The sequence below is a fragment of the Caloenas nicobarica genome, chromosome 2, assembly GCF_036013445.1.
Source record: "Caloenas nicobarica isolate bCalNic1 chromosome 2, bCalNic1.hap1, whole genome shotgun sequence".
NCBI classification, from domain to species: domain Eukaryota; kingdom Metazoa; phylum Chordata; class Aves; order Columbiformes; family Columbidae; genus Caloenas; species Caloenas nicobarica.
This window is the reverse complement of record NC_088246.1, coordinates 122141018-122165063: the sequence shown is the minus strand read 5'-3', so window position 1 is coordinate 122165063 and position 24046 is coordinate 122141018. Positions and strand designations below refer to the sequence as shown.

The 24046-nt window shown below is 40.6% G+C and overlaps 1 protein-coding gene across 1 annotated transcript in view; it reads right to left on the bottom strand.

Annotated features, from left to right (window-relative positions):
* The window catches only part of SNTG1 (syntrophin gamma 1), a 329768-nt gene extending 309271 nt beyond the window's left edge, over positions 1-20497 (bottom strand). The window contains exon 1 of the mRNA XM_065629093.1: positions 20403-20497. The gene's annotated coding sequence lies outside the window, so the exon portion shown is untranslated. The remainder of the gene's footprint in view (positions 1-20402) is intronic.
* Between the last annotated feature and the right edge of the window lie 3549 nt (positions 20498-24046).

Sequence of the window (24046 nt, the reverse complement as noted above, 5' to 3'; positions counted from 1 at the left end):
GATCAGATGATCTTTTGAGGTCCCTCCCAACCTATGCTGTTACAGGATTCTATGATAACTTTGGTCTTGGATGTAAATCAGACAGTTCACAATGGTCCATAGTGCAGAGCAGCCCATTAGACATCATAGGCACAACACAGTGTGCACAGATGAGTGCTAAGTACTGCTTTTCGGCTGTGTTACTTTAACGCCAGTTAATAAAGGCATCATTTTCTGGATTAATTAATGCTCAGGAACTCATAAGAGGAAACCTAGCAAATTCCTTCAGTAGAGGATAAAAAACAACCAGAAGGGTTTTGATCAACCTTAATCTCTTTTAGCATAGATTTTTTAAAATAACCAAGATCATCATTGCTCAGCTTCATATTTGCATTTCAATTGTTTTACATCCTAGGCTAGATTTCACTGAATAAATCTGTATTTTCCAAAAATATAATTACCCACATTGACCAGTGAATGTTCATTATAGTCAAAGATTGAACAATATGCTTGCTTCATAATATTCTCTTTTATTTTCTTTTCAAATAAAATAAGTTCCTAATAATTTCAAGGAAAAGGAAGAGGGTAAAACTGTTACTACAGTTAATGCAGTTATAATTCAATTTAGTCCTAGCCATTGGCATAATTGTTAATATGTTATATGCTCTTATTCATAAAGCGACCACGGGAAATGATATCACAGTGCATTATAAATTCCCTGTAGCAACGCTCTTGGCTTCAGACCCAATTAACTTAGTTTATCTTTTTTCATTGAGCTACAAATTTATTAGACACAGCTCACTATTTTCATTTGTGATATAAACTTGTCTGACTTATTTCCCAGCTCTAAAGCAGTGATTTGTCAACCTCCAGCAAAACAGGTTGCTCATATGTGAAGACATAAAAGGAATGTGAATCCACCAGTATGTTTCAGTACTGCACACTAGGAAAAAAAGCCTCCCCGCTAAAAAAAAAAGAAAAAAAAAATTAAATTACATGGATGTGCTTATAAGATTTTCTGAGCACAGATCCTGTTATTTGTTTAGAATTAGCCTTTAAGATTAGCAGTCTCAGAATGTATGAAAAAAATTGCATGTGACCACTTTCCTCACCTTTCACATTTTTTACTAGACGTTTGTGTTCAGATCTTACACAGCACTCAAACAACCAAGGTAAACTACATCTCTTTCAGATTCCTTTTTGCTCTTTACCAAGACCTGTAAGATATATTTGGGTATTTCCCTTTTTTGTGGGGTTTATGAAAAGCCTCTGAAGCACAAACCATACTGACACACTTCATTTTGCACTTCCAAAAATTTCTGTGAAATAATGTTTTTCAGTATTTCCAAGTCAGATTCAGCATAAGGCTCTCAGTTTTGCAAGGATCCATAGCATGCATGAACTAGTATTTTGCCAGAAGCAAAATTTAACTAGAATTTGTTATTGTGAAATTTTAGTCTTTTTACATAAAACACACTCAGAAAAGAGCATTTGAACAGAAACCCAACAGAAAGCACTAAGACAGTTTAAAAATTGTGCCACTTTTGCTAGCAGTGAGACATTTTTCCCTCAGTTCTAGCACTAATTTGTTTAACATAGTTTAAAAATGCAACTCCGAATGCTACATTTAATTTTCAAGAGAACTTCATGAACACTGGTATATCTGAGTGACTCTAGAAACAACCTCTTCCCCAAAATACAGGAGCAATAAATGAACTTGATAATTTGCCTGAAATTCCTTTTAGTGTGCTACATATCACAAAAAAAAACAAAGCTAAAAAGTGGAAAAAATTGTATTTCCAATCAGTAAGCAAAAAATTTCACTACATAATCTTCTGTGTCACTGCTACAGGAATGACGATAGAGTACAAAGTGATAACTCTTCTTTCTATGAGAGTGAGAAAGGTTTACAATTCTTTCAAAGACTGGAAATCTGGCATGGGAGAGAGACATACGTCAGTTAGAGGAAAATAAAAAGTTAAAATACTAATAAATGTTTAAATGCAAATAGGGTTCCTGGAATTTTATCACTGTGCATTTGAATCAGGTTTTAGGGCTCCCTTGTGCCTTTGGATATTTTGTTAAGCATCTCTGGTTTTACAGTTTCTAAGCTCTAAATTTCTTTAATCTTTGTGATTGGATAATGATGAACTGCAGAGCCCAGAATTATGTGGCAGAAGATTTTTAGCCTTTCATCCATCCAATTTCTTTGCAAAATGCCTGCTTCCACTGATCACAGCTTCTCGTAGCCCATTTGTTGAACACTAAAGTAAATATCACAGTCCCCCAGCCATCATTTAAAAAGTACTCAGACAAATTAATGGAAGCCTATGTCTCATATCCCCAACTATCTTAATAAACTACATTCCCCAGTTGTATCATAATTACTAATTTGGCCACAATAAGCTTTAACTAGGACTCACAATACATTTTCTATAAATACAGGATTGTTCTACTCTGTGAAATACAAGACAGTATGCAAAACATCCAGAGAGTAACAGAAAAACAAAGGACATGTTGGCATAGTTGTCACTATTTTTAAATTTGATTGGGTAAGAAAATGAAGTTCGTGTTATCATGCCGCATGTGTATGCCCACACAAGGGTGAACATGTGAGAAATACTTGCATGTCTGAACATCTCCAAAAGCATTTATTAGTTTTCAGTCTCTTCTCCACTCTCGGTCTCAGCAAAATGGGTCACAGGGGGAGGAACACTGACAATAAAATTTCCTAAAGGTTTTGTGCAAATGCATAGCTGGATAAAACAGCCTCCATTATTAATCCTATTGGAAATTAATACATCCATCAGGGATGTGAGCTTTTATTCTTGATAGATAACCTATCGCCTTAAAATAAAGTGAAGACAAATGAAAGCATTGCTTGCAGGTTTATTAACTGCTGTGGAGGAACCGAAGTCCTACAGTGGTGGGACCACAGAGCTATTTACTTAAACGTAATACATGCAAGACCACAGTGGGTTATCCCACTTAGACAGAAAACATGATGCAATTCCCAATGCTGTGCCAAAATACTGTATTGAAACAATAACTTCTTATTAAGCAAAGCATGGTCTTAACAGCGATGCAGTCTGAGTATCCACTACAGTTGTTGCTTTATAATAACAAGACAGCTGTGGAAGAAAAAGGCAATGGCGCTAGAAATCTTTGCTAAGGAGCATATATAGTGTGCAAGGAAAGCAAAACATAAGTTGTAAGTGGTTTAATGTCTCACACCGGCAACTAATACACCTGCTGGCTGATTCAACCCACAGAATGAGTCACTGACAAGGTGCTGTGGGACAGACAGGATCACGATGGACAGATCTTCTCTCTCTTTTTGAAGGGGATGACTCTTACACTGTCACTACTATGCTAATTACACAGTACTCATCATTAATTCTACACACACATGCCTAATACAGAATCACAGAATCACACAGAATCACAGAATGTTAGGGATCAGAAGGAACCTCGAAAGATCACCTAGTCCAATCCCCCTGCCTGAGCAGGAACACCCAGATGAGGTTACACAGGAAGGCGTCCAGGCGGGTTTTTGAATGTCTCCAGAGAAGGACACTCCACAACCTCCCTGGGCAGCCTGTTCCAGTGTTCTGTCACCCTCACTGAGAAGAAGTTTCTTCTCATATTTAAGTGGAACCTCCTGTGTTCCAGTTTGTACCCATTGCCCCTTGTCTTATTATTGGTTGTCACCAAGAAGAGCCTGGCTCCATCCTTGTGACGCTCATCCTTTACATATTTGTAAACATTAATGTGGTCACCCCTCAGTCTCCTCTTCTCCAAGCTAAAGAGACCCAGCTCCCTCAGCCTTTCCTCATAAGGGAGATGCTTCACTCAATCAATTTTGTGGCTCTGCGCTGGACTCTCTCCAGCAGTTCCCTGTCCTTCTGGAACTGAGAGGCCCAGAACTGGACACAATATTCCAGATGTGGTCTCACCAGGGCAGAGTAGAGGGGGAGGAGAACCTCTCTCGACCTACTAACCACACCCCTTCTAATACACCCAAGGATGCCATTGGCCTTCTTGGCCACAAGGGTACAGTGCAGGCTCATGGTCATCCTGCTGTCCACCAGGACCCCCAGGTCCCTTTCTCCTACACTGCTCTCCAACAGGTCGTTCCCCAACTTATACTGGAACCTGGGATTGTTCCTGCCCAGATGCAAGACTCTACACTTGCCCTTGTTATATTTCATTAAATTTTTCCCCGCCCAACTCTCCAGTCTGTCCAGGTCTCACTGGATGGCAGCACAGCCTGCTGGCTTGTCAGCCACTCTTCCGAGTTTGATGTCAGCAGCAAACTTGCTGACAGTGCACTCTGTTCCCTCATCCAAGTCATTGGTGAATATATTGAATAGTACTGGTCCCAATACTGATCCTCGATGGACTCCACTAGATACAGGCCTCCAACTAGACTCTGCCCCATTGACCACAACTCTCTGTCTTCTTTTGGCAAGATGATGAAACCATGCTAACCCTGTTCTGGTTTCTTATCAAAGCATCTGATTCTTATTAACAACCATTGCGTTTCTGTAAACTAGCATCATTCCCTCAAAACCATACGCCTTGGCAGAAAAGCTACCTACATCTGTAAATAAGAGCAAAGTAGGAATTCAAGAGTTTATGTTGCATGAGGGTGCATGATCTGCAAGTCTATGTGTTGGTCAATGCAAAAGCCAGACACCTGTGCTAGCATGTCTGCCTATAGCGAGGCTGAACCAAGTGTTAATAGTTGGTTTGACAGTGTTTTCCAGATGGCTTCATACAAGGCTATCTTTCCACTTTCCTTCAAATGACTCTTATATTTCAGTTTTAATTCTCTCCTCTAACAGGAAAAATGTAACATCATATCAAATCCGTATCCAGATTTGCCCATGGAATTACAGCAGTTTTGAAACTACATACTAACACTGGAAAAGGATTTTTTTTCAAGTCAGAACTTAAGAAGTAGCACAGGTTATTAACCCATATGTTCAGCTGTTTGTTTAAACACAAACAAAATGCAATTTGTTTGGGGAATTTATAGCTTTTTAAATAACAGTCCACTTTTTCCTTTTACAGTGCTGTAGCAGAAAAAGAATAAATGTATTTAGCAGTTGTGACTCTATTCACAGAAAAAATGCTCGCAGAGATTCCTTCAAGTTCTTATTATAGTTCGTGAACCCGAAGACCTCCAAATGTTCCTCCTTACAATGCATCAATTAAGATAGAGACTAGAAAATGAGCAAATATGACTTCATATCAAATTTAATTTATGTCAAGAATAGATTTAGACAAATCCATTTTAAATGCTCCTGCAGCAAATTAAATTATTTTGCAGACTTGTGTAATGTTCTTCCAAAAGATAATACTACATCAGAGAAAGTAATGACTTCAAGTATACAGGAATTTGCTACTAGATCATGAAAAATACTCCAAGAAACCAAAAACACATGTAAATCTATATCTAACACACTACGTGCCTCCACTGTCTCTAACTACCAGGAATAAGCCTTTATGTAACCATTTATTAATGAAGTCTCAAAGTACTAACCCATGTGCCCACGAAGTATGAATTTAAGCTAAATGGGATAAATGAGCCAAAAGAAATGTATGCAACTTGCTCAGGCTTATGGGATGATCACAGAGTAAATCTAATTCAGAAGATCCAGTTCCCTGTTGAGATCTCACTCTATTCAGTAGACTTGATATTGTTGAAGTTAAATAACTAAGCTTAAATTAAAACAACTTACAGGTTTGAAATTCACTTAAAATTCAATAAGGAAAAATATAACACATAGAAAAGTCTGGGGTAAAATCTCTCTAAATTACAGAGAAAACAATCTGGAAAAAAATAATAATAGGCCAGTTTAACTGTCAGTTGTTCACATAGCTTCTGATCAGCCCACAAAACCCACCTCCCAGCCCAGGTTCTCTCTAGTTAAGAAGGGTTCACCAGTCCTTTCTTCCAGCAGTATGCCTGTTTGCCATGTTAGTGTTCGATGACAAACTCTGAGGAAGAGAGTATGCATTACAAAAAAAAAGAAATGTTTTCAAAGGGAGGAGGTAGGTCAACAATGCAGCTGTCCAGCACTGGCTAGTTGAGTGCTTGCTGCCCACACCAACCTTTCATGAGGGTGGTGGGGACTCGGGCAGGAGTCGGTGCAGCACACACCAGGATCCAGATCTTCTTTTTGGGTCTCCCCACACTTCACATCTTCACAGCCTAGATTCAAGAGTAAAATTTCTCTTCACCAATTCACTGCTTTTTTTAATTCACTGTACATTCAAGCTGAGATGTGTAATATCACTTGTTCGAGCTGTTTGTTCTTAAGTCCTTTTCATGTAATTTTAAACTCAACTCTCAACATTAGCACTTTGAATTTTCTGTTGCTTAACAAATGGAAACGGGTTTAAGTTCAAGGAATCTAACACCAACCACTGTCATGACTGCGGTCAAATGCTGAAGACTCATCCATAAACAAAACAGGGATGTTTTATCAACCTGAAAGTACATTTCCAGGTAATCTGCCCTTGTCCCGTATGTACTGCCTAAAGGCAGATGTTTAAAAACATTCATATCAGGCATCCACAATTTCACTGAATAAATGTATCTTAAATAGTTTTAAATTAAATATTCAACAGTAGTTATTGAAACAGGAAATACTATTTTCATGTTCTGTGCCAGTATGTTTTAATACGCAACATCATATATTAAGTAGATTCTATTATTGGATTAGCAGGACAAAAATGAAAAAAGGTGAAATTTCCATTACTTGAAAATTAGTCATTAAGATCTCACTGAATTATATAAAACTATTCATATGAAACTATTCAAAATGAACCACTGAAAAAACTCATTAAGTCTTGAAATCAGTTCCAGATAGAAACCATCTGCAAGCATCCTAGTAGAAGTTAAGACAACAACTGAACATTATAAAAGCTAGAGCATTTTCACTTTTGTGTGAGACAGAAAAATGTATTATGGAAATTTCAAGGGACAGAACAGGCAATTCAGATAGTGGTGGACCAGTGGTAAGAACAAAAATCTCAGTAAGCTGCTAAATACCTAGCACCTAATGCTCCCCTTTACTAAGCAAAACCCTTGAAAACAAAGAGAGAGCTTCAGCTTGATGTGAGGCAGGAGGAACCAGCAGAGGCATGTAAAGAGAAGATTTAACAGGCCAGGAAGATGATCCTCACTTGTGATTCTGAATAGATTTGAGGAGGGTACATAGACTAAGAAAGATTATCTGAAAGAGTGTAAATTCCTGTACAAGCACAGGCCACCGTGTGCTTTATGTAGGTCTAAAAAAAGCCACAAGAACATCCAGACACATAATGTGGCCACTGTCACAATCGAAGATGGGCTTGTCATAGATTTCCAAATTCCACAGCTATCAAGGCTTATAAGCACTTAGTATCTATCATATTTAACACAGATATATAAATATGTATCTATTACAAACAGATGTGTACACATGTTGGAAACATATACCATCAAGTGATAAGCCTGTAAAGGATACAACAGAAATACTGGCAGGGAAATCATAAATGTGAAGCTCTAACTAGGTACCATCCTCAAAAATACTACAATGAGCTGCTCTCAAATTACCAATTTTGTCATCCCTTCAGGAAAAGCTGGCTGAAAACCCAAAAAATAAACCTTATGACAATTTAAGAGAAGTATATTCACTGTATATATGTAACAGTAACCAGAAATAGAAACAAATGTTATACCTGAAGTTTTACAGATGAGTTGACAACAGCCTTCATCACTCAAGGCACTTTTACTTCTATCATGATGGCACCTTGTATCTCAAAGAGGTGCCATCTATGCTCACTACTGTACCCATGAACAACAAAGAAACATTCTCCATTTACAATTTATTTGAATTAGGTACTTTTACATCATCTCATGCCATTATACAATTACTATGCTGAGGATCTCACACGTTTCCAGCAAGTAAGTCTCAGAACTAGGAATCTCATAAACAATTACAACTAATTGCACACTGTCCTGTAAGCTACCACCCAAGAAGATGGCCAGAAAGAATGTAATGCGTGGCCTTCCTCGTGCTGATGGACTGCAAACGCAGGAGCTAAAGGCTTGAAGAGCCACAACATGCAAGACGGGAGACAGGAAAAGACATCATGTCACTCATGGTTGTGAGAAGAAACAGAGCTCAAAGTTTGTGGGGCACAACGCTTACCCCAAAGGTGTTTTTTGCCACAAGCAGCTATCTGCAGTGTTGTCACTGACCTGTAACAGAAACATTATGCCCAACCTTTGTAAATAAAAAGTGTGCCACCACAGAAACCTCCAATATGCATTTTCTATCTTCTTTCAACGGGAGCACTCCAGTAAGGCCCCAGATACCAGGTAGCTACTCAGACGAGTGGGATCGTTTCACACTTCAGAAGCTGCCTTGCATATTTCAGTAAATCAAAGGCTTCTCAGGCTGATGAAAACTGAGCTTGCAGAAGAAGAACATCCTCTCTGTGGTCAAGGAAGACAGCGCTGATTCAATCACACATCATGCCTGTCATGCTCTCACAAAACACCTGCATTCTTGCTCCAAGCAAGCGCATGCAGGCTGGTAGGGAAATCAGCAGTATGGCTGCCATGAGGATTATGCCAAGAACCACTTCTCTATGCAGAGAACAACAAACAGTGTCTCCTTTACAGCAGTTACAGGACTGACAAGACTTCTGATTACGAGTAGCGGTATCCTTCACTTTAGATATCTGCTGCACGTAACACACCAAGTTTTCCATCATAAGAAATAATAATTATTATATTTTATGACTCATAACAACAAGCTTTGTTTTGGTTAAACATGCAACCTTCTTTCCTGGACCCTAGACTTTGACATAAAAGCTAACTCTGACTCTTCTCCATTTTCTTCTTGATTGTGTTAGACAAAACCACAGAAATAATGCGGTATACAGAAGCAGATGAAAAATTAGGAAAAAAAAAAAGGTACTGGATTTGAGAGGAAGACCACTTTTTGGTCAACCAGTGCGCACAAACAAGACATCACTGGAACCAGTGTCATACAGCATTACTGCGAATATTTAAATGCTAGATCCAGAGACACTAGGTCCAGAGCTTAAATTCACCCTCAGGTGCAGATCTATTAGGGGTACCAAAAACAGTGGGACAAATTAGAAAGTAACTGTCCCTTCTGAACTAGCATTAATCAGTACATCATGGCTTGGCCTCTCTGCAGGTTTGGCAGTAAGAACCTGGCTATGCCAGTACCCCAAGCCAGCCGATGGCTGCATGTTCCACTGATCTATGATTTTTGCCTACAGTAATTATTTGTATAAATTACTTTTTATTGATTTTTTACTTCCCTTTCTTTTACAGTTTTAAGCATCACTACAGAGATGTGACTTGCAGACTCTAGGGGGACCTTCATCCTAAATCAAAGGTTGCATAGATAGGTGTTATTGCTATACACAGTTACTCCCAATCTAGAGCCTCTTGCATGTGTACTCACTGTGTTGGATTTGTCTGCACAGTCAAAAACTCAGAGGTCAAATACTGCCCCTAATCTGCATCCTGAATGTGCCCCAGTACTGTGAAAACAACTGGCTTGTATAAGAGACCATAATTTTGATGTCTAGCATTACTCTGCGGTACTTAAAAGCATGTTTTCAGGTTGTTTCTCATAATTTCTAAATACAAGAGTGCATTTCAGATGGATGGTGTTAAAAAAAATCTCTCTAATAGAAGATGGTATTTTTGTAATTATACCTTCTTTTTAAGCTAAGAAAAAGCTTTCACGAACAAACAGACGGGTGTTTTGGGCAAAACCATAGGTTTTGAACACACAGCAGAACAGTTTCTACATTCATAAATATAGGTTACTACTGCAGATGTGTATTTTTAAAAACAAAGAACTAGCTTTCCCTGCAGTAGCATCTCCAGCTATTTACATGCCATAAACCTGCAGAAAGTGACATTTAACTGTAATTGCAGAACTTCAAAGCACTGTATGGTTTTTGTGAGCATTTCTGCTGAGGTTTTTTCCAGCATTTTAAATACCTGCAAAGAGAGATTCTATATGTAGGAAGATCTAAAATACTTCTCACCATCCAGAAAAGGCAATTCTGCTGCCATAAAATGAGGAACGTAAGTTAATCTTGTATATCAGTTTGTAACTGGAGCAAAATAGACACTCAATCCATGAAGGCAGCCTCCTTCTCATCTACTTTATCTGAAGAAGAATTAGTATTTAGAAAGCTCAGAATCTTAATTTTACACTTTTACAGTTGCCTTTAGAGGTGCTTCCAGCTGTTTGTTCCAGCTCTACTCTACACTTGGAAAGGAAGGTGCCCAGACAATTTTCCTAAGGAAATTAGAATTGTGAAATGAGATCCGTAACTCCACTTCATCTCCACATAACTCCTGAGCACTGCAGAGTCTATTATAACAACTTGTGTGTGTATGAAGCCAAATTTATTGCAGCATTTATCTTGCGCCAGAGACACATGTATATACATGTATGGTAGGGCAAAAAGGAGGAGAAATCCTGATGATGCCACTTTTGCATCTCTCCTAACATGAGACAATCTGAGGACCTCACCAATTTCCATTTTGCTTGTGGTGCACTGCGGCCTATCTCAAATAGCTTGAAGAACCAGAGCATCTCAACTACATTCTCAAAAGGGCCCACCAAAGTGAGTGGTCTGTCTAAGGATGCAACTGAATTCCAGCACATGAGATCCTGCTTTAAATATGGGGAACCTATGGGACTTTTGGAGAACAATCACACAGATAGAGTCTTTCCCAGCCATTTCTCTTTTGGACAGGGAACATGCCTCTGGCAGAACTCTTCTGCCTGAGTTGCAGGTCCATATTTCAAGGACGTAACTCTGAATATTACTGAACAATTGCAGTCTTGGGAAGCACCACTTTCCCCTCAAGAACATGGACAGTAGTTCTCTCATCAAACACCCTGCTTCTGTCCTTCTTGCAGTTCTCTCTCTGCTTTGTCTAGAAATGCAGCTATCTGACTCTTCCTCTTTTCAAGGGTCATACAAATCCTCTCTATCACAGCATAAACCCACTGTATTTTTCTGCCTTTTTTCGTACAGTATATTTATATATATTTTGACTCCAGGTACTGGAGATCTCAGGCTTCCAGTCCTGCAGCCATCAAAGAAGGCATACTGCTATATACACATGGTGGTCAGTACTACAATGCAGTAGCTAGCAGGAAAAGTGTTACATCATTTTATGCTCCTGAGAGCAAAAGGTGGTAATAAAAACCCAGAGTGAAAAACAGCAGAGTTCCCTATCAATATTCTTAAGCAACTGCTATCATTCTTTCTAATGAACCACTGCATTTGACATGTTATCTGCATCTTATAACACTTAAAGAGCTCGTAGCTCTATCTGCTGAATGGTCATTACTACTGACTTTCGTAACACATTATAAGCCATTAAAAGCTTCTCCTCTACTTGGTAAACATTTCACTGGCATAAGGAATGCTTTATTTAAATTAATTCCTTTAAGAAAAAAAGTAGGGAAAAGATGCTTATAGATTTCTTTAAGGTTTTGGCATTGAGATTCAGAGAATACCTCCTGGCTTTGTCGTAGTATGCATAGTTAGGGTGAGGAATTCCCATTAAAGGTCCTATCTCTCTCTGTATAAAGAGTTATAATGTCTAAGGTCAGCAGCTGCACCACATCTTCTTCTCCTAAAAAAGCACATATAGATATGTTCACGTGCATTTGCAGGTTCCTGACTGTGATTTTCTGTGACAACAAATTTTTGTAGCTTGTCCCCTTCATTACTAGAGGGCATACACTAAGTCTGGGGATATTTCTCAAACAGGCACTTCAGATCAGGTCTTAATCTTTCCCTACTGCTACCCAGTAGAAAACATATTTGATTCTTCTCTGATACTGTTTTTTAGGATAAGCAGGCACAATATTTTGTCATAATGTTTAAGAATATAAACACCTCCTGAAACTGAACACAGACTAAAACCATCAAAAGGCATTCTTTGAATCTGCAGTAGCAAACACTCTTGTAAGGAAAGAAAATAATGTAATGTGTTGAAGCAGATCCCATATTCTGAGGACTGTCTCTTGCAAAACTGCTGGTCTGGATCAACTGGAGAAAAACTCTTCTCCTAAAACACAGCATCATGCAATCTTAAACCCCGTTGAGTGTCAGGAGCTTAGCAGGAAGCTGTACCAGCCTGCAAATTCCTTAAATCCATTCCCCTAGGTGCAAGAGCTTTACAGGAGCTTCTCCAGATCACTCTGGCTGGATTCACTACCTACACAAATGCAGGCTGTCTTGAATCTACTTGGTTCACAAGGCTGAAATAAAGAGCTAACAAAAAGTGCAACAGGAGTCTTTCTCCACTGCTGACATCCCATACTTTCTTCCAGACATTTCAGCCACAAAGCCTGGAGGCTGAGGGAGCAGAGATTCTGGTCCACTGCCTGATGACCATCTCAGAACTGGATGTCCTCCCCCTGTGCTGGCCATTCAGCCACACTAGATATGACTCCTCTTTTCACTCCATTATGAGAAAACATTTTTTCAAGGATCAAGATTCTTTGATATTTAAACCACTTCCTAAGTTTTACCATCATCCCCAAACTCGCTTCACCTAACAGGAATCTGAGGGATATCTCTCTCAGAATAACAGACTTCTTCCTTAACCAGATATATCAACCAATCTGCACGTTAGTATCTTTCCTGCTTTGCAAAATTTCCCATCTTATTTTTGATAAACATATTTTCTACAGCAATTATTTTAAGATTATGACCTTGGGCACATTATCAGCTTTTTTACAGACAATATTCAATAAAGCAACAACATTGACGGGGAAACTGAATGCACCAAGCAGGCTTTCTACTTCTTCCCAAATATAACATAAAAAAGTCTACAGTGCAATAGTCTCTAAATCTGATGTTTCCATATATTCAAACTATATCCTCAATCCCATATTTCCTTGCAGAAAACAATAAAGTTGTATCAAGCTAAATTATATTTTTTAGGCAAAAATTATCTAGTTCAGAGCTGAAACCTGGAAATACGCTTAACAAGATCTAAGCAATCTTATTCAATACTGAAGAAAAGGATCTGTATACAATGTATGAACTTAACAGAAAAGATCTAGTTACTTTCAGTAGATACTGGATAATGTTCTTGTAATTTGCCAAAAGGTAACCTGTCCCCAAATATTTTCTTTTCCCATTCCCCAAAATGCTTCTCGACAAAAAAGTATGACTTTTCTGCAGTTAGATGATTGCAGCTAACATATAAACCAAAGAGTTAACTATAAAAGCAAAAATCAAGTCTGATTTCAAAGGGAAAAGTCATAGACTTGGTCTTGTAAACACACAGTATAAAAAGGATAATATATTAATCTTAATTAAGAGTTGTACATAGACACACAGAAGCAGAGCACCAAAAAAAAAAAAAGCACAGAAACTCAGACCTGAGAAAACAATCAATTGGATGCAAAATGTATTAAACAAGGAAAATAAATATTCCTTTAGGTTAACCTTAAGATTTTAATTTCAGGAAAACTTACTGTAATATCATTAAGAAGAGGTTAAAAAAGAGGCAATAAGAGGTTCATAAAAGGACGTGTTGTGTAGCAACACAGCAATAAATGTCAATATAAAATCACTGTTAACAACTGAACTTCTCCATTAATCAAAGTATGCAATGAACAAACATATAGTCCATATACCAAGAACAGGAAGGTGTATAGTTTTTTTTAAACTAACAGAAAACTTTGCAAACATATATAGGTGTATAAAAGTCATTAAGAACATAGATAATAACACAACAAAAATAATGCATAATCACTGATCAGTGAGATCAGCTCAGATTACTAGCAGGCTATTTAAGGTAGTGAAAAGGAAACTTGCTATATAAATTAGATTAATAAACTAAAATTTAGGCAATTTTAATTTAGATATCACAAGAAAATACCTCAGGCAACCTCAAAACTGCATAAGACAGTAACTTGTGAAAAGAAGCATATGATGAACCATTACTACAGATGCTTAAGAACTAACTAGCTGAAAGACTAATGACATAGTGTAGAAAGAAATTCTCTACTTGTGCATTCAATTACCCAGGAAGGTCCTTCCTAATCTCAGCAAGTTAAAGAAAAACAAGAGGTGATAATGATCAGATGCTGTCATGATTTCTGTATACTTTGCTTGGAATGACTAGCACAGTTACAGCAGGCTTCCTCCACTAAAATTACTTCACAAACAGCACTGTATTTGATTGAGAAGTTCCTTCAGCTGAAAAAGCAATACTGTAGGTATTCTTGTACTTACATAAATAGAGTTTGTTAGTTTGCCAGCAGGGAGCCCTGCCACTAACTGCACCCCTGGGAGTGGCCGATCATGCCCCATTCATTACGTGTTAACTGCTCTGGCTCCTCAGAACTGTAACCCCAGTTTGCTTTTACATCCATTCCTCCATGTTATTAAAGCCTAATGCTGATTTTGAAAATACTTTTTATTATATATTACACAGTATGTTCATAAAGTTGTTTCATAAAAAAGCAAAACACATAACCCACAGAATGAGAATGAAAGGACTCCAAATGTTAAAACCCATAGAGACGCAGGTTTGATGCTGATTTTTAGTCAAAATCTATCTTCAGTGATGAGCTCTATGCATGCATCAGTGTGTGCTTTGCTACATGATGACAACTGCTCTGCATGGACCCAATTCTTATATTGCCACATAAATATTTGCTACTTAAACACTGATTATAACAGTTGCGCAAAGAACTGTTCGTGAATTTTGCTGCATTCAGGAACATACAGCTGCAATACCAACCGGTAAATAGATACAGGCAGACAGCTGTGTGTGATGAAACCTAGAGCTGCAAGACAACTGCAGAGCTGATAATTTTCCCCTCCTTTTTCACTTGAAAAAAAATCTGATTAACGTAGATCAGTTCTCAAAGGCTATTTATAATATATTTTAAAAGATAGGAGAGAGAGAAGACAGTTCTCTTACAAGCATCATTCTAATTGCTTTACTTCTTTAGGGGTCAAAAGCAAGCCAAATAAAATCAATGTCCATTTGTGTTGCAGAAGCTGAAACATACAGTTCATTATTCACAACTGTTAAAATAGTCAAGCGAAACATTTTGCCATGTGTAGCAACTAAAAAAAGCTATCATAATAATTTTGAATGAATATATATTTAGAAATAGCAAAGCATTTCATAGAAAGAATTTCAGAACCAATTCTCTAAGTAAGAACAAATGCTTTATAGTAAGGCACATATTAACAATTATATTAAGTATGAGTATCAAACTTTGAGAAGATTTCCAAGACCTTAATATTATACCTTTTGAAATCAGTGACATTTTTACACTAAATTCAACAAAAATAGAAAAATAGTCTTTACAACAAGAAAGAATCAGAAGGTAGGATTACTATCACTCATCAGATTTTGTCATCTGCACAGGATGATTTCAAATACCCTTTAGTTTTTGACAGAAAGGGGAAGAAGGATGTCATCAACAGCATTCTCATTCTTACTTCTTTATGGGTTGTCATATTCTTTTAAATAATTATAATACAACAGGTGAAGAGGAAAAAGGTATGTGTTTTGTTTTATTCAGACAGCTTTTGCTCACAGTTAAATGTAAGTCTATTTAAATAATTTGACCAAAAGCAACATAAAATTTACTTAAACAGTCATTTCTAAGACCTTCAATAATAAAGCCAGTACGCTGTCCACTATTTGAATAAATAAACTGAGATTGAAAACAGTATCATAAACCCAAACTTTAGAATAATCTGATGAATAAACTATTCCTCCTCTGATAATGTTATCTCAGAAGCTCTACCCAATGCTTCAGAAGTGCTCAATGTCATCTGCTTTAAAAGCACACCTTTGAAACAAAATCTCACCCAACCATGGAAGGAACAACCAAATCTAACATCAGATAACAAATACTTTATAAGAAAAAAATAAAAAATCCAACACTCTCAAGATGATAACTATCTGCAGAATAATCAATTGAGCCAACAATCAATTTCACTCACAGCATCTCTGAAGCCATGAATTCTTTCACAGGCAGTATCAGTGCCAGTACTAAAGCAGTAAAACATCAGTGTCTTTACCTCAACCGTATCTCACACAGGAATTTCAGTGGCTGTTGAAAAGCACCCTGTGAGCACCAGTACAGGACTTTCACTCTGCTCCAGGGCTTGTTCCACTTTGGGAACATCCGCTTCCACCCACAGGGCAAGACTGTTCAGCTCTGTTCAGATCCTGGCATGGGGGACCTCCTGCTTTTCACAGTGGAAGGTACAGCACAGCCTTCCATAAGCCACCCATGCCTTATCACTAAGTCATTTTGAATACTTCAGAGGCACAGCAAACCTTGTCCAGCAGTATCATTTATCCATGTTTTGCCCTCACATGCAAAACCCCAACCCCAGCTTTTAGAACAATTATACTTATGTAACTCAAATCTACTGTTAGTCTCACAATAGTATCACAGTGAAGAACTTTTAGGGTTTTGTTCAACACTACCCAAAGTAATCCAGAGAACCAGTTATGACATTAACCTCAACCCAAACATCTCACCCCTCTACTCATTACTTTATGAAATTGAAGAGAGCAAGTCGCCAGGAAACAACCCAGCCCTTGGCTCCTGCACCACCAGACTCATCACACAGCTGACCGTTCCAACTCTTTCAGCCAACTCAAGCTAATTCTGAAGATAAAGCTGAGAGTCCCAAGTGACAGTGACAGCTACATCTGAAGTGCACAGTGGAAAAAAAAAGCTTTGTTTCCAAATCACGTAGCTCCTCTACTTCATTAGGAGTAGACATATCACCTACTAAATCAATCTCTCAAGAAGGATAATGATTTCTCTCTTGAATAACTAAGTATATATGTGAATTTCACTGGCTGTGCCTCCACTGCATTCCCTGGTGTTGATTAGAACTGTTATCTTTGAGCCATGATCTGTTGTGTTTTGGTTTGGTTTGTTTTTTTTCTTTTTCATGTATGCTTTCTCTCCTTCCTCTGATCTGCAACAGGAATGCAGAAAATCTAGGTTGGCCATAATGACAGTAAGGCTTTCTAACTCTTCCAGTTTGGGTAGGTAAAACTCAAGGCAAATACAGAAGGTCAGATGTGTAATCATACTGAGCCAATGCCACAGCATCCTGCCAGAGGTACATGTTGATGCAGCAGACTCAAATTGGGATTCAATCCACCCACATTCAGTCCTCTCCCTGGAAACCTGAGCTGAAAGCACAGCCATGGGAAGGGTCAAGAAACACTATACATTAAATCCATTTGACATTTTTTATAATTCACTACAACTCCTTACCTTTTCAATAATGCATACAAGCAGACCTGGTGATGACTACTCATAAGAAATACTGAGAGGATCACAGTTTTCCTAGTAGCTCAGGCACAAGGACCAGTGCTAAATTATGAGCATGAAGAAAAGTTATTTATCCGAGAACTTCAGAGGGAAGAACTGAGAGCAGACTACATCTCTTGTTTGTTTGTTTGTCTTAATATTTGATTTAAGGTTAATAGATAGAAATGACACATGCAACTGGGTTGGGCTGACGAGAAAAAAACATGCTGAACTGTTGATATGTTTAATTTTGCTTACAGATCTTTCTGTCAGTTCATGAAAGTTATGCCTGACAAGACAAACAGCATGTCTGAGCAAACACAAAAAAAATCGGGAAAGAAATGTAATCTCTGGGCTTGCCCTGAAATATCTGAACCAAATCAACATCTTCTCTGTTAGTGATTTGCATAGTATTAAAATAAAAATGCATGCTCTACAGTTGAGTATACTGTACTTTGGAAATCTATGATTCAAAAGATAGAAGCAAACTGGGATACTGAACATTAAAGAGGATACTAGAATAGCTTGACAGTGAACTGTATGATGGCCAATCCTGAATTTTTAAAATTAAGAACTACACACATTTTAAACTGAAGTATTAATACACAGAAAGGCTTTCTGACAAGTACCAAGTAAAAGATAAAAAAAAAAATACATGGAGATAAAGGGATTGGATTAATATCTTAAAGTCATTGTTTTAAATTATATCTTTAAAGACCTCTTCCCCTTTCTTTTCAAGTTTTTAACAGAAGAACAGAAAAATAAGTGTTTCTTTTTTCCTATCAAACCCTGTGAAAACTCAGTTCTTTGGGCATGTACCAGAGTGAAAACCTGGCTGTAAGTGGAAGTCTAGAGCACCATGTTCTTTCATTCAGTGATGGGAACCTTCATTAGATTATCTCATAGCTATGGGACAAGATACTGCAAAAGCCAAATGATGCATCATTAAATTATGCTTGCTTCCTCTCCAGGCAAAAAGTAAGTACAGCATTAGATTAGTTTGAAGCACTAAAAAGAAAAGGAAGGGCTTCGTAACATGCATCAGAAGTGACAAAGCCGATACAGTTTTTAAACCCCATTTATTTACATAATCAGGTATAAGCAGTTACTTAGGTTAATCATGGAAATCTTGAATGTAATATGTAGCCCAAATGAATTCAGTGCATGTTTCAGTGTTTTATGATCTCCCTTGCACATGCCTAGAGAAAGTCTGCCACTCTGCAACAGAGGAAGGAATTACTACAATAAAACCATAGGCAGACTTTGCTAAAAACTACTTTTTTTGATATGGCACAGGAGATGCTGAGTGGTTTAAGTAATGGATAGGTTTGCGTCCCACTGTCTAGCAACAGTTATTCTAATCATGTTACACAGTATCTTCAGAGTCAGAAATATGAACCCCAGGAACACTCTCCATAAACTGCACTGAAACAAATGACACTCCCCTTAGCCAGCTTCCCCATGGTGATCTCCATCCACCATTACAGGAGAGGCTTACTTTATCTTTCTGCTATAAACTTGAGTTAGTTACATGTCCACCACACTGACATCTCAGCATCTTTTAATCTTATTATGTCAATATTGCATCTATGTAAAAATGTGTATTTCAGTGCATAAAAAGATCTCTTGCTGCTGACAAATCAAAGTGCATTATAACCTGGGAAGCTCGGAGATTGCCACACACACCCACACATCACTTTTGCTAGAGACCTCGCTGATTAGAAAATGAAACATCCAAAACTCAACAAACATTTCACACAGTGACATTTTTGCTGGAGCATATACTACCAACATTGCAATTTACACTTTCATCACTATTAGTGAGTTATTTCTCCAACTTATTTCCTACACACATACCATGCACAGTGCCCCTGCAAAAACTACCACATTCACTGGAACTGACTGAGCATTTAGTGAAATGTCAGAGCTTAGCTATAAATCTATGAAAATGCTTTTATTCTGTGCTGCTTTCGTGTTAGAACAGAGCGTACATCAAGGTCACTGTAAAAGATTGTAGTTTTCAGGCTCATAGAGAAGACACCAAGGAAACCAATACGAGTAAAGTTAATTTAACATTGTCTGAAGTTCTTTCTCTCCCAAACCTGCCCAGAATTCACAGCTCTATCCCCTGCATTTCAGAGACAGGTGTTTCATAGATACGGGAAAATAGGCTGCTTAGCTTATATGCTATCAGTGCTGAAAGGTCAACAGAATTCATTCTTTGCAGAGTGACAAGTCCGCTCTGAGCTCTCTCAGTTTTTAGCAAGAGATTACAGCCCCATGGGCCTCCTCCTTTGAAGTGGAGTTCCTCCAAGAGCAGAATTAGTCCCCTGCCTGAAAACCATGCTCTATATACTGAAATAAATTACAGTCAACTTTGTGTTTAATGGCAATGTCAAGTACAGTAATAAATATCCATAGGCTAAAAGTAAGCAAGCAAACAAACAGGGCTAGGCAACCCATATCCTCACAGCAAAAGCATCTCAAAGAAAATCACTAGGTAGGGAACAAGAAAGTTAAAAGCATAAAAATCAGAACTCTGGGTTCACTATCTTGATCCATGGGTAAACCTATCTTAAGTGGGTCTGAAATGTTAGCATGCACTCTGCCTTTCTACTACCAGAAGCACTCATGGAAAGCAATTAAGGGATTCCTAGAATTTAGTTACAGCTCAGCACAAAGGACAAGGCACTTATATTAACGTCTATAAGAAGTCATCACCTCTTAACAGCTGCAGAAGTAGGAAGCAGTGGGACACTGTGCTTCCTTCCTGGCTACCACGCCGGAGATCCGCACCGGCGGGATGACCACGCCGGACTCCGGCAGAGTTGGAGCGGGGCTCCCCTGCAATCCCAGCCACAAACCTCCCGCACCTCAACGCCTGCAAACTGCCGCTGGCGCCGCCGACCATCCTGCCTGCAAACCAGGAGCTGGCGATCAACAGCCGCAAAAAAAAAAAAAAAAAAAAAAGTCACTCGAGACGAAGGTAACGCAGCGAAAAGGCAGCAGAAAACGAGCACTTACTTGCCTACACAGCACCGCCGGGCAACCTCCTCTCAGCTGATGAAACGCTGTGCCGTCCGTCCTCCTCGGACCGCTCCGCGCTATTTCCAAAATATTTCCACAGGGCGCCGGCACATCTCCGGGCTCAGCCGGAGCGCGCAGGGAGCCCGGCCGCTGCGCCCCCCAGCCCGGTGCCCATGGTGCCAGCCACAGCTCCGGCAACTCGCGCCCCTTCCCCCCGGCTAACACGGCATCGCACCCAAGCCCTCACCGCCCGCTCAAACTCCGCTGCCGCGCCGAGGGGGAGCGTGGGGCTCCCCGCGCCCTTCCCGGAGATGGAGCGGGGGCGCCGGGAGGGGGAGTGCGGGGAGGCAGCGCCGCCCCTCCGCGGCGGCGAGCGGCCAGGCGAGGCGAGGGGAGGCGAGGCGGCGCGCCGCCGCCACCGCGGCCGCAGCCAGCCGCGGCGATGCCGGCCCCGCCCGGGACCCCCGCCCGCCCCCCCGCCGCTCCCGGGGTGCTCCGTAACGCCGCCCCGCTGCCGGCGCCACGAGATCCGGTGACGCGAAGCCCTCCCCCCAGGCCAGCCCCTGTGGCGGAGCGGGGCGAGCGGGCGGTTAGGCGGGGTGCAGAGCCCCGCCGCTGGGGGGGCCACCTCCGGCGGGCTGCGGGAGGTTCTGCCGGGCACGCCGGGAGAGAGCGGCCCTCCCGCTGCGTTCGGTCCGGCTTGCCGCGGCAGCCGGTGACCCCCCGCGGGCGGGGACCGAGCGCTCCCGGATTCGGCGCTGCTGCAGCTGCTGGCCCGCCGGGGGGAGACAGTGTCCCCCGAGGCCACGGGGAAGCCCACCCGCCTGTAGCCCATGTAACCTTCCCCGGTCCTGGGGTGCTGCGGCTGTGGGTTCTCCCCCGTGCCCAGCTGGGAAAGTTGTCCGCCTGCTCTCCCGCCTCCGTTTTTGCTCAACTTCCCCGGGCGCCGTTTCTCCTGGCTGCGTGAGTGGGTCTCGACTGAACGGCTCTCCAGAGAGAAAACACATTGTCCCCCATGTTTGGAAGAAATTTGGTGCCGGTTTTATCACTTTGCCAGATTGACTTTGCGCGGCAGAGGTGCTGCCAGTTCAGGCGCGACCGTTTGCCCTGTCTCCCAGCCCCTAACACGGGCCAAGGCTCTGCAGCCTCTGCCCCGCACCGGAGCACAGCGAGCTCCGCTCTCTTGGGCAGCCCCGGGCAAAGAGGGGGCCTAAAAGGCGCAAAATGTGCTAGGGTGCTCCTCGCTAGAGCCCGTTCGTGCTCCCCTCCCTCTTCCTCCTCCGCCCGTCCGCGCCTCTAACAACGGCACGCTGCGCCCCGCTGGGCATCACCTCGCAAGCATCGCCCTCCCCGTCGGACAGCGCTGAAATGATACGGTATAACGCGAAAGATCGGTGCGATGTACACGCACGCACGTATGTATCATGCATAGTTGTATGTATGTACACGCACATCCCCTAGGTACAGGCCGGTGAGGGGCGGCCGCCGCGGGCGAACCGGATCTCCTCCCGGGACGGGGGCTGCCAGGCACCGATCCGCCTCCGTGAAGGCTGCGGGGGAGGAGGAGAATTAACGCAGGAGGAAAAAGGAGAACGAGGGAGCCCGGAGGGAGCCGCTGCTCAGCAACCCGCCCCCCAGCTCTGGCTGCGGGGAGCAGCGAGCTCCACGGCCTCCCCCGCGGCCGGTGCGGGGAGCGGGGTTCGGCGCAGCGGGCGCGGAGCTGCCTCGCCGCCGCTCGCCGGCGCGATGGGGCAACTGCGGAAGCGGGCAGGGAAGTGCCTCGGCTGTCGCTGCGGGACAACGGAGCCTCTGCCGCAGCTCGGTTTGGGGCAGAGCCGGCCTGTCAGGCGTGAGGGAAGCAGCCGTGGACTCATCCGCATTTTCTGGGGCCCGTTTTTGCTCTTGGAAGTGTTTTCATGTTGTCAAGCTGAGGGTATCGGGAAGGGTGGTCAAAATGAAAAGACCGACAGAAGGAAATTGAGCTTTGTTTTACTGTTACTCTTTTGCCAGCAATTTTCTCCTCAACTCCTTTAGGCTTATTGGAATTAAAAGTAGTTTTCATATGCATCTTAGAGTTAAGGGGTCTTCTTCCATCAAGCTGGTGCAAACAAAAATGTTTTTGCTCTTAATGAATTCCTTTTATAAATACTAACTTCAATAATGTGCAGTGAGCCATTAAAGGGGAAAAGGATTTAAAAAGACGGCTTCATGGAAGCTAAATGCAAGTATAATAGAGTTGCTTTGAAGAGTACAGTTAAGTGTTGTATTGATAAATGCGTAAGAATATGCAATGATAGGTTTCGTGCCTAACTGAACAGATTTGTACTTCAGTTCTCATCTAGAGATACAGATCTTTATTTTTCCCTATTCCTTAATACTGATTGATGTTAACAGAGTTCTTGATAGTTACAAGCTAACCAAGTTATCTGCCCTATTGTGGTTCTACTGAAAGATTAAATGGTTTGAACTGACAGTTTTGACAAGGTTGAAAAAATAAATTATTACAAGTGTACATATATTAGGACTAGGATGATTAAAATACGTCTGAGACTTGCAATACGTGAAATGTAATGAACGAAAAACTTTTCAAAGAAGTAAAGCTTCTGCAACTGCAACCCTCCTTGCTCGTGCCCTGCTGAGAAGGATGACACTCAACCCTTGAGAGCACGGTTATTAAACAAAGTGGAAACAAATAATCTTTTATGATCTTTTAACTACCCTGACTGGAGCCAATCACACATTCAAGTTCCAACAGGGACAACCTCCACTGTTTTCAGTATTGAAGACAGATTCACATACCACTCTCAAACCTGGGTGTAGATTAATTGGTATGTCATATTACCCCACCTGTAGGGAAAACTGGCATCTTTCATGGAGACCTCTCTCTTTTCTTTATGTGGTGGTGAAGAGTAGGATAGTTTAAGCAAGCAAGAAACTTTTAATTTTCACAAGAGTAAGTTGTTCTAATTTCACTTCAAGATTTTTCAAACTATTTCTACGTTTATTAGAATATATATGTGTTAGTTACAAGTTTCATTAGCAGTAAGAGTATGCTGAAGATGAGCTCTACCAAACCAGGTGAAAATAGTGTGCGATATTTTTAATCATTATCAAACTGATGCTACATGATTGCATGAAATGTGTGATTGCTAGTTTTATATGTGAAGATTAATTTTGTGTTGTATTTTTGTTTTGGGCAGCACAAACACAAGATTCTTACGTACAGAGAAATCAGATTTCAGATAAGCATAGGATGTAGTCCTAAGGCGATGAATCAACATTTAAAGTGGGTGAGCCAGAAGTGGTTTTGTGTAGTATGGGCAATGCTAATTACATTTCACATAAAAATATGGTGGTAGATTGGCTTCTGTTGCAGGTTCTGCAGCATCAGCAGACTGGCACCATGCAGGTCACCAACAAGGATGGAGTGATAGAGGAGGAATAGCATTAAAAATGCAAGAAGTAGAGGCTAAGCATGAAGATAAAATGGTATTGTCTAAAAAAGATGGGCATGAAAGGAAGAATGTCACCCAACAAGAAAGCAAGTGTCCTCATTTTTAAAACTGTATTGACTATCTATCTGCAAGGGGTCATTTGTCTTCTTTTCCCTTAGCAAAATTATTACAGCACCCAGTCTTTTC